The 12,112-nt window shown below is 42.2% G+C and overlaps 1 long non-coding RNA gene across 6 annotated transcripts in view; it reads left to right on the forward strand.

Moving 5' to 3' along the window:
• Positions 1–12,112, forward strand: part of LOC123861513 (uncharacterized) — a 55,832-nt gene that overhangs the window by 25,218 nt on the left and 18,502 nt on the right. For 4 of the 6 annotated variants that reach the window (XR_010405139.1, XR_010405136.1, XR_006795045.3 and 1 more), the window contains one exon: positions 7,408–11,397. This is a non-coding gene — a long non-coding RNA (uncharacterized LOC123861513). Of the gene's footprint in view, positions 1–7,407; positions 11,398–12,112 lie in introns of those variants that run through there. The other 2 variants (XR_010405137.1, XR_010405138.1) reach the window with 2 other exon arrangements.

The following is a 12,112-nucleotide window of genomic DNA, read 5'->3' on the forward strand; positions in this document are numbered from 1 at the left end:
AAATAACTCAATCAGAGAAAGACAAGTGTCATATGATCTCACTGATATGAGGAATTCTTAATCTCAGGAAACAAACTGAGGGTTGCTGGAGTGGTGGGGGGTGGGAGAGATGGGGTGGCTGGGTGATAGACATTGGGGAGGGTATGTCCTATGGTGAGCGCTGTGAATTGCGTAAGACTGATGAATCACAGACCTGTACCTCTGAAACAAATAATACATTATATGTTAAAAAAAAAAAAAAGAAGAAGAAGAAGATAGTAGGAAGGGAAAAATGAAGGGGGGATATCGGAGGGGGAGATGAACCATGAGAGACTATGGACTCTGAGAAACAAACTGAGGGTTCTAGAGGGGAGGGGGTGGGGGGATGGGTTAGCCTGGTGATGGGTATTAAAAAGGGCACGTACTGAATGGAGCACTGGGTGTTATATGCAAGCAATGGATCATGGAACACTACATCAAAAACTAATGATGTAATGAATGGTGACTAACATAACATAATAAAATAAAATTAAAAAATAAAAAAGCAAGTCCTGAGACCATAGTGATGGTCATTAACAATATATTTGGTAGATGCAAGCCCAAGAAAGTGAGAATGAAGACAAGTGGAGCGAGCAAGGACAGCCGTGCCAGAACTCAGTGAGCTGTGATGCCGCCCGGGCTCCTGGTTGGTGACAGGATGCAAAAAGAGTGCCTTGCTTAGTGCGCATGTGTATTCAGCCCACAAGACTCCTCAGAAGGGCTGCAAAGAACAAACAGAGCCTGAAGTAATCCACAAAGGAGAGAAAGGATAATTCTCACAGGTTATCTTCTCTCTTCCATTTATCAAGACAAAGAACCCTAAGGAAGGAGTGAGTGGAGTGGTAGAAAGTGATGAGTTAAATCTGAATGTTTCATTGGCTTTTGGGAGATGTCCAGATGGAAATGTCTGACAGGCAGTTGAATGTAGATGGAGTCTGGAGCTCAAGAGAAAGCCAGGTTATAGAAGGCTAGGTAAGCAGTGTGCGCTAGGCTGTGCCACCCAGAAACCCCCTCTAGGAATGAAGCACTCCTTCCCCCAGCTGCCAGGACTGTTGCCTGCTGGTGGCCCATGGCCAGATTCTTCTCCAAGAATTACCCTTTATCAAAGGAAGCTGCCTTGCCCGAGGGTGTACACCTGTTGTGTGCATCCAATGACACGTTGATGTGGGGTTAAAAAGGCCTGTCCCCTTTGTCTCAATTCAGGTCATCCCTGAAAGGCCATGCCAGCTCTCGAGTTCTCTAGAACTTGTATCTACATCGCCAATCCCGCTTCCTTTATCCCACTCCCAAGGTGGTTTCTAGAGCACCCACCCCCATATACCACCTGCATGCAAATTTCTGGGTCGGAGTCTCCCAGACAACTTGACCCAAGATTAAGTGGAACCTGAGGATGTGAGAGTTCCTGGGAGAGTGCCTGGGAGGCTTAGTCAGTTAATTGTCCCACTCTTGACTGGGACAAGTGGACAACTCTTTCAAGAAGCTTGTCTGTGACAAGGAAGGAAGATTCCTGCAGAGAGGTACTCTCAAAGGAGGATGGTTTTGCTTTTTGTTTTTTGTTTTTTTTTTAATTGGGAAACACTAAGCATTTTTATCTGCTGATGGCAAAGAGCCAGTTGAGAGAGAAGAAGGGAAGATTCTGGATAGAAAAAGAACCCTGGGAAGAGATAGGGTCCAAACGACAGGTAGAAGGATTGCCTCCTAGAAGAGGGAGACGTTCCCTATGAGGAGAATGAGGGAGAAGGAGAGGATGAGTGTGGATGTAGGTGAATTCATTTTCACTGTAGGGAAGGTTAGATCATCTGCTGAGAGGAAGACGAACTCAGGGAAAGTCAGAAGCTTGAAGACAGTGGAGAACATCAGAAATAGGCACTGAGGCAGCGGCAGGGAGAGTCGCCGGGCAGAAATGCCACATAATGACTGAGCAGTGATGAGGGCTGCCGGAGAGTGAGGTCACCAGGAATTTATAGTGGCAATCATCACAGCACTCAACTTGCTTTGTTATAATTATTCACAGGCCTCTCTCCACACATACACCTGACAGGCTGGAGCACCCACTAAATTTTGAAGCAATGAATGGACCCAGTTTAAATGAGCCCTCCAGTCAAAGGGCCTCGTCTCTTCCACCAACACAGTTTCATCAACTAAAACCATATGACAGCTATCTTGGGTCTCTTGCTCCCTGATACTTTTAGTCTCAAGAAACGTTGAGGTGGAAAATACGCTTTTGTACAAGTTTATCATATGTTCTATATGTATCCTTGGTAATGCATGTATGCATTAAACAGTTTCCCAAAGATCACTGGGTAGGACAAGGCAGAGTTCAGGCTAACCCAGGTCACCTAACTCTCTTTTCCATATACTCTGCTATGAGATACGCAGTGTGAAACTGCCAATGAGTTCCAGATGATTCGGTAGGCCTTCAATATTTCCCTCCTTCCTTCTTCTCTCCCTCCCCCCCTTCTTTCCCTCCCTCCCCCGCTCCTTCCTACTCCCCCTCCCTCCATCTTTCCTCCCTGAGCATGGTAGACCTCTTGGAATCTTTTCTGACCTCCCTACTAAGCTGTCCCCCCCAGCTTCATTATGTTCAGCCCTCATTTGCACATGCTCTTGACACCTGGTGTTTGGTGGCAGAAATGGCTGATAAAATTCCACACTGATTAATTTCATGTTTAATCTAACTGATACTTCTGTAGCCTTTGCAAATAACCTTTTTGAACAAAAACTGCAACGGCTCATTCCAAACCCGATCAAAGAGGTATGCATGACTCACAGCCACTAAATAAACATTGATGCCTGATGGCAGTAATATGGCTATTTATATTCAGAGCCTGATTTAACCAGTGGCATTCCTGTAATAAGATAATAAGCATGAGCTGTTTACTAGAAAAAAAGGAGAGTCTGTGGTGCTGGTGTTCAATAAAATCTCTTAACAGGCAAATGAGTCTCTGAAATTGGTTGGCAAATACATCCAGAATGAGATGTGCTAATTAGTTGCTGTTACTGATTTTCTAAAATAAAGAGTTTAAACTTAAATTAGCCCTGAAATTTAGTACAATAAAAAATGCTGGATGTATGATACGTTGAAAATCTTATAGATTATGCCTAATTTATGTCCAGCGATACAATTAAGAAGAAAAGAACTCTGCACCTAAATCACTAGAATTTAAACAGAGACTAAGAAGAGGTTTTATATGTAGAGAATTATAAGCATAGATATTTGAATCTCAGGTTCGAGGGTTTTTTTTCTATTCAGAGAGCATTTGTAGGTGATCCTCTTGGCTATACTGGCAGAGGTATCTATGACTATAAGCCCTTGAATTTTTAAATAGAAAGATCAAAGGAATGCAAGAGTTATCTTAATAGCATTTAGATACCCTTTAAAAATAGATTAACCTAGGGCGCCTGGGTGGCTCAGTTGGTTGGGCGACTGCCTTCGGCTCAGGTCATGATCCTGGAGTCCCGGGATCAAGTCCCGCATCGGGCTCCCTGCTTGGCAGGGAGTCTGCTTCTCCCTCTCCCGCTCCCCCTTCTCGTGCTCACTCTCTCTCTCTCTCAAATAAATAAATAAAATTTTAGAAATAAATAAATAAATAAATAAAATAAAAATAGATTAACCTATTCAGAACCAAGATCACGAGATTCTAGGTAAGCACAGAGGAGACAATCGTCTGGATTCAGAAATAAACGATGAACACGCCAAGCTTTGAAGCTTCCCCCAACACCTTCCAGCACTGTTTTTCCTCCACTGAAGGAAAAGCAGCAAGCACCTCGTGCGTGCTTCCTTTCTCTTCCTGCTCTCACTCCATGCGGCCCCTTCTACCTGCTAAGGATGCATCTTCAAACCTCTATTTGTACGGCTTCCTTCACCAAGTTGGAGAGGACTTGCTTCTCTGGACTCGCAACTTCAAATAGTGAGATGATCTCAGGAGGCAATCAAATATTTTTTTAAATCAAATATTGCATCTAAACAGATATGGCCACGTAACAAGAGGATTTGGGTTGTGTCTCCACCTTTTTTTTTTTTCTTTTTCCAAAAACCAAATATGAATTCAAGAAACTGCTGTTTGCATTTAGCTGGTGGAGATAATGTTGATTTTCCCAGAGCACATGGTCATTCTTTGAAAGCCAGCTAGATGAGCAGATGTGAGTGCTCTAGCCCAAAGTAGTAATGTTCCTAAAGTCAGCAATGAGTTAATTCATTCATTTGGGTCCTATTTATCTATAGTTAAGCAGACAAAAGTTGATCATTTATTTGCTCTAATTAAGATTTTTAGTCTTTATCAGAGTTACTTTAGTCACCAGGGGTAATTGATTATGTACATCTTTGTTTCCATTTTATAGTGGGGACCCCCAGCTCAGGTAGCAGTGTTTCCAACTATTACTGAGGCCCTAGAATTATGGAGGACAGTGTCATATAGGCTAACTAATAACTGAAATTATAAATAGAATTATGAGTCATAAACAGGTGGTCTTCCCTGTATTTTTCAATGGTATTAAAGTTCTCTTGAAACCAACTCTGGATAGCTTAAGACAAAAGGGAATTTGCTCAAAAGGATATTCATAACCTTACAAGATGTAAGATTGAACAACCACTGCTCAGAAGTCAAGAATCACACCAACTCCAGAGAAATGAAAACAAGAGTTTCTGGGCTCACCCATTTTTGGAACTCAGCAACTAACATCTCCTGGTTCCTTTGTTTCTTTTTTTAAGATTCCATATTCTTAGACAAGAAAATCTGGTTGGTCCAGCTTGACTCAAACAAATGACGTGAACAAATCAGTTATGACTAACAGAAGAGGGGGACAAGGTCACATGATACAGACACAGCTTCTGTGGAAGTCTCCAGAGATAGTAAGATGGTTGTCAGCTGGGCAGCAAACCCAACAGTCCTCTACCAGTGCTCCTCCAAGTACGGGTCCATAGCTTGATGCCAACCCAAGAGCGGATAAAGAGTATGCATCAGAATCTGAATCAACATACTGCTAACTTTCTCAGGAAAGTATTTCTATTAAAAAAAAAAATGTCAGCTGAACTTAGAAAGTGTACTTAGAGATACAGTTTGTTTACATTCTGGTTCATTACTTCTTACCTCCTCTTGGACCAGTAGCAAAGAGTTTGCTGGTAGGCAACTGCCTGTGGACCACTCCTTGAGTAGAAGTCTCTTCTCTTCAGTCCTTGTCTGACTTTATGGGATGGTACCAGAGTAATCAAGAACATAGGCTTTGAAGTTGCCTGGGTTTTAGTTCTTGCTATGCCTAATAGCCGAATGACCTGGGGTAAATAAATACTCCTAGCCTCATTTTCTTAATCTACATGAGAGATAACAATACTACCAGATTTGTCAGGACTCTTTCAATCGCAGGCAGCAGAAGTTCAAATCATTAGGTTAAACCAGAAAAAAATCTGGAAGAAAAAAAATGGCAGTTTATATGGTTCAAACCAATGGTTCAAGCAAAAAGAGATTTTATTGGTTTATGAAACTGGAAAGCATAATAGTGGAGTAGGTACCATAATATATCTGAATCTAGGGCTCAAATGGATAAAGAGAAACTGTCTTTTCCAGCAACCAGAATCAGATAATATGGCATATAAAAACTCTAACTGTCCCCCCTTGGGTCATTCTCCCAACCCTCAGCCCAATCACTATCAAAAAAGACACAGTTTCATGATGGGCCAAGCTTGGGTCATATACTTGGGAGTAGTCAGAGCACTATGATCAACAGATTGGCAGGCCTGTCAGCTAAACCCTTTGTCTTATTTCGTCATAACCCTAATGTCTAGCACCTAATAGGTGCCCCCCAAATTAGGTAAATAAATGATTAGGAAAGGGGTAATGTGTAGCCCCTCTAGTCTAAAGAGGGGGCAGACTATAGCAATAAAATTCCATAATAAATGCCTACATCATATGGCTCTTGTAAAGATTAACTAAGAATGTGACACACATGGGACAGGGCCTGACACATAATGGCACTTTCATCTACAGTATAGACCAGGTCAGGGTAGAAGCCCACATTTTCCATGTGTGACTTGCACGTAGGCGCCTAGGTTTCTCAGTCAACCGAATGAGCTAATAAGTGAACTCATGAATAGACAATGAGAAATCTGGATCCTATATCTTCCCCTGGAAAATGTCTTTCATCCTATTGCAATTTTTATTTTGTCTGAAGTTTTCCTCTGAATAACCAGACAAGAATCATACAAACAATAGGGCAAAAGCAAACAGGCTTTGAATTACAATAGGAGGCATTTTAGTTAGAAACCTACATTGAGAAAACCTCCTAGAGTCTGGAAAACAAATCTTCTTCAGTGAAACTTCAAGAAAACAGGCTGATTTTCATCACAGTTCTTTCTGGTGGCAGAAAAGGGACAGGTGACTTTGAAGAGCCCTTGCCCAGCGACTGGCAGCATTTGTAGGTCACATTCCAATCCAACAGAGGGCAAGGGAAGGGGGACGGGAGCAGGAGATACAATCAGAATGTTTGACTTGGCAGGTGTCCACAGAGCTCATCTAAGTCTAACCCCAGATTTTACTGAGGAGGGAACTGAGGCCTGGAGGAATGAAGGGGCTTGCCTGAGGGTCACCGTGAGGCCCCTGGGAAGGGGCAGAGCTGAGTCCAGATTCTTTTTAGTCCACGTCCAGTATTCGTCTTCCACACCACACCACAGGCAGTGGTGGCTCAGAGTGCCCCAACAGTGCCCCGTCCCCCATGATTAGGTGGACAGGAAAGCAGGCAGGGAATGGTAATACTTCAGGGAGAAATCAGTGAAGACCTTCATGTGGTAAAGGGTCAAAGGATGGGGATTAGTGTACCCTGAAGAATAATCTGTCTCCCACTTTTGGTCACCAATCCCCCATGTATGACTAACCTATACCTTTCCACCTGCCACCTGAAGAGAATCCAAAACGTGAACAATGTTTTTTAAAAAATGACATGTGTCAAGCAATTTGAGCAAATAACAAATTCAGTTCTTTTGTGAACAGTTCATTTTCTAAAATAAAATTCAGGACAAATGAATCAGACAAAGGATATTTGAGCCTTTTCTGAATAGAAAAAACATACATTTAGGTGCCAACATGCTGACTTTGTGGGTTTAGGAGAATAGGCAGGTTATTTGCAATTGGAACTAATCCAAAATCCAAGACATGTGCTCACTTAGAGGGTAAGGGTATCATATTTGTGGTGGACCATAAGTTACCCACCCAATAGTGATTCTCGCCTTCCTCGCTGTCAGAGCTCCCACATTGCTAGGACTGACAGAATGCCCAGCTTCAGTTTATGACTTACATGAGATGTAAGTAAAAGACATCGAGGCTTTCTAGAAAGCCCCCTTTAAAGGGAATGACTCAGATGACAGGCCCCTTCTGTTCCTCTTTCTATATCTTTCAGATGCTGGGGTCAAGTGGCTGGAGCTCTAGAAATCATACTATAAGCACGGGATGAAGATTCACCCTAGGGATTGTGGAATGGCAAGCTGCCCAGACCTTGGATCCCCAAAAAGCTCATGGCACTGCCACATCAACCCTACACTGCCCACTTCTGAACACCTTATTAGAGGAAAGGAAAAGAAAGTTCTGTGTTGCTTAAATCAATTTTCAGATCAGCCAAGTACAGTTTCTGACTGATACAAACACACAGCGTGCCCTTGGCAAAGTAACTTCTTTAGCCCCTTCATGTCTCAGTTTCTTACTCTTTGAAGTTGAGTAAGAGTACTAACCAGTTTTAAAGAACACATAATACAGTGATTTTAATATTCTGTTTACTAAAGCCCTAGAAAATTTTTGGAGGTAGTCCAAAGGAGGAAGGGGGTAAATACATGGGTATCTGAATGCCCAATATTCAATCAGAACAGTTCCTCTTCTATTTGATTTTTATTTTGGGTTTCCAAGTAAGATTTCATTTGGAGGGGGTGAAAAAAGAATTTAAAGGCCAAAAGAATTTGAAAATCACTGGCAGGGAAAAATGTTTAGTCCTTTGTATGTGAGAAGGACACTTGGGGCGTACCACTAATCCTGAGATGATACTTTTCTAACATCGCCAATGGATCTAATGATGCCAGTTCGATGCTTCTTGAGACCAATATCTCACACCTGTAGACCAGCCTAAGGGAGCAGCCTGGGGCCACGGAGCGGTGCAAAGTGCCCTGACCCATGCAGGAATAAAATCAGTCACCCCCACTACCTCCAAGCTGCACTCTAACCCTCTGAAGGATAACAAGCCAGAGAGCCATGCACAGCTGCAATCTGAGGTGTTACATAGAGACTGGAGGAATCTAGGGAGCTGTGTCCAGAAGGAAGGCATTTTGTCCATCACTGGCTCTTGTTACCTCCCATAGCCCTGACCTCTCTAACCCATCAGACTTAGCGTAATTCTTTATTCAAGGGTTCAGTAGTCTTCCATATAGGAAAAAGTTCCCAACTGAGATTTTGGGAAGGCAAAAGGGAACAGGAATGGGAACAGGACCGGGACGGGACAGGAAGGGAAGGGAAGGGAAGGGAGGCAGTCCTGGGCCTTTCACACAACTTTGACTTCTAATCATGCTATCTCTTAGCAGAACATCTCACCTGGGCCTTGGAGAAAGAGCTAAACTTACAAAGATCTTGGGATCTTGGAAATCAGCATCTGTCTGTCAAATCCCCAAAAATGATACACACCAGGCTCATTGGTTATAGAAGTCTCCTCTGCACACTCTGCCACCTCAAATAATAAGCAGCAGCAGAGGGCTGAGGACTGGCATCTGCTCCACCAGAGTCCCTGAAGGAATCCCACCCCTGACTCCAAATTCTCCTTCCCAACTGCCTTGCTTTCAACTTTGACTTGCCAATCAAGCCACGGCTTGTCCTACTCAAGTCCTTGGCTTTGTTTCTCTGAACATGATCATTGCCCGTCTGTTTTTCTTTGTTGGGGGTCATGTCCCAATGCTGAGCCCCCAGCCTCATGAGCTCTGTCCTTAATTACCTCTTGCTAACTCTGCACACTATCTCCAGGCTACATATGTGCCCATTCAGAGCACTCCAAACTGCCAAAATCTAGACTCTTCTGTCTGCCTTTCTTTCTTTCTCATCTTCTCAAACATCTCTACACAAGCACACTTCATTCAAATAGGTCATTCAAATAGCAGCTATCCTATTGCATTGCATCTTACCTCTTTCTTTTCCACCCCAACTCCACCTTTGCAAATACATCCTTCTGGGTAGGTTTTTGAATGATGATGAGGGCAATAAGAGGAAGGATGACATCAAAATTTAATAGATAGAATTTGCAGGGTAATTAAGAAGAGTAGATGGAAGGTCTGCTTCCTATCAGATTCAGTGAGGCAGATGGGAGTGCTAAATTTTGTCTCTTCGCCCTCTGCATGTATTTCTGCCTCTTTTCTATACTCCTCTCTGGATCACAGGGGTTGGAAGACTTAAAACCATATCTTCCTGACTCCTTTTCTGCTAGGATTTTAGATATGATTTACCTTCTGCCATTAAAATGTCCTAACGTGCTATCTGGCGTACAGAAGGGAAGCGGAGGTCATTCTTTCTGGGACAGCAGTGACTGATGAACATGCTCCCACAAACACAAGCTTTCACAGTAGCCAGACTTCATGTTACACTCTCCAATGACCAGCCTCAAGGGTAATGGGCAGGTGTCCCTACCGGCAGCGATTTCCTGACCTCTGGGTAATAGTAGAGAGTAGATGGAAGAGAAAAAGAAGTCTTACTGGATTCAGTAAAGTGGATCAAGCCACATGCCTTTGGCTCCAGCTACTTAACCTCTCTTCTCCCCCCACCCCCATTACAGGGTCAAATAACTGAGACACTATTTCTTATAAATGAACTTTAAAATAAGTAGTATTGGAATAACTGATAGCCACAGATACAAGTCTGGTTTAATGTTCAAAAATCAATCCATATAGTCACCCACATTAATAAAGAGAAAAAATCCCTTGTGATTGTATCAATTGATGCAGAATGAACATCTGATAAAAATTCAACACCTATTCATGATTTTAAAAACTCTCAGAAAACTAGGAATAGCAGGAAACTGACTCAATTTGATAAAGAACATCAATGAAAAATCCCATAGCTAATAAATTGTAAAAGACTGAATGTTTTTCCCCTAAGATCGTGCACAAGGTGGGGCGCCTGGGTGGCTTAGTCTGTTAAGCATCTGCCTTCGGCTCAGGTCATGATCCCAGGGTCTTGGGATCAAGCCCAGCATGGAGCCTGCTTCTCTCTTTCCCTCTGCCATTCCCCCCTCTTGTGTTCTCTGTCTCTCTCTCTCTCTTTCGAATAAATAAATAAAATAAAATAAAATAAAACAAAATAAAATAAAAGATCAGGTACAAGGTAAAGAGGTCTGCAAAGTTATCTGCTCTCATCACTGCTATTCCTGTGATCTAGCCAGCTCAATAAGGCAAGAAAAGAAAATAGAGGCATACAGATAAGAAAGTAAGAACTAAAAATGTCCCTCTTTGCAGATGCCACCATGGTCTACATAGAAATCCCAAGGAATCTGAAAAAAACATTCTGCAAACTAGTAGGTTCAACTACATCACAGATACAAGATCAACATACAAAAATCAATTGTAACAATAGAAAAATGAATTACATTTCTATATTCTTACAGTGACTTTGTGGACACAAATTAAAAATACAATACCATTTATAACCATTTATACACCATTTATCAAATAATACCATTTATCAAAAAAATATAGCAATGGAGTGACTGCTATTCACAGGTCTCTCAGCTGCTAGAGAGCCCCATTCTGAGATAAGACACCTCTCCACCCTGACTCTAGTAAAGAGGTCAGGAAACCTTGAGTAAGAGTAGAGGTACTAATTTCGGGCAGTTAATTACATTTTTTCAGCATCCATCTCCCTGAAGTTTTCACTGGGCAAATCCTTCAGGAGGACATCCCCATTAGCTATTCATTTTTCTTTTGCACTGACTGGAGAATGAAGCGACTGTTGGCTGTGTCACACAACTCGTTGAAATTCACCCCTGGGTGAAGTGATCCTCAAATAATTACCAAATGTAGTTCAGGTAACTGAATTAGTGAATTACATTGGCTCCTTTGAGATGAAAGACTCTTTAGGAATGTGAAATACTTTGGTTCTTTGTTATTAATAACTTGAACAATGGAAGAACCCAAAGTAGTATTCAATATGCTCCAGGAATGGGATGACTAAAATTAAAGAATGCAATTGACTTTCATTTTCCATACTTTTCATTTCAATAGTCAGGACTGAATGTGACAAGTCATCAAATCCCCTCTGAGGTTAATAAGGCATCAACTACAGAACTCTGGGAAGAGAAAAATTCAGCCAAAGTGTGGCAAGTAGGTGGGTCCCCTTTCTATGGTTTATTGTCATTTCCTCTCACCCACCCTGTTACAGTTCTCTACGGGTGAAAACCTACCCTGACTTGCTTTCATTTTCTTCTGCCTTAGTCTAATTTTCCAAAATTAAGTGTCTCAACTACTCGCCCACCCTTCAGACAGACAATTGTACCCATCACTTGTACCCAACAGAGGAAAGTAGGATGCTCTCAGCTTAGTGCTCTGCCCTGGGTATGACAAAGACAGAAGCATAGAGGTGAATCCCCAGCAGAGAGTTTGACCTTGGGGCAGGAGGAATGGGAAGTGGTAAGGGAGGGGGCTTAGGGCTGGCAAATCAAACCCCAGCCTATGTGAGGTTGGTGGAGAGCTGAAGAAGGTGGAGATGCTGGATACAGGTGTCCTGCATTTATTAAATTAGATTTACAGTTCCTCATTTTCAGTTTTCATTTTGAAAGCATTGAGGGTTTTTCTATTTCTCCTCCTTGCTTTTCAAATACCTTTTTAAGTGTAATTTATTTGTTTTGGAATTGGAATAGGAAATCCATTCATGTAGTTCATAAGTCAAAGGCATACAATTTTACACAGTGAAGTCTCCCTCCCTGGCACATACTCCAGCCCTCCAGTTCCCCTCTAGAGGCATCAGGGTCACTGATTTCCTCTGTTTCCTTGCAGAAATATACAAGAAAATTTGTGCAAGGCACCTCTCACCATCTTTTTTTTTTTAAAAGATAGAATTGATTGATCGATTTGGGGGGAAGGAGA

This window comes from Mirounga angustirostris, unplaced genomic scaffold (assembly GCF_029215605.1).
Source record: "Mirounga angustirostris isolate CCGP_5_RB_7025 unplaced genomic scaffold, mMirAng1.0.hap1 SCAF_9, whole genome shotgun sequence".
In the NCBI taxonomy this organism is placed as follows: Eukaryota; Metazoa; Chordata; class Mammalia; order Carnivora; family Phocidae; genus Mirounga; species Mirounga angustirostris.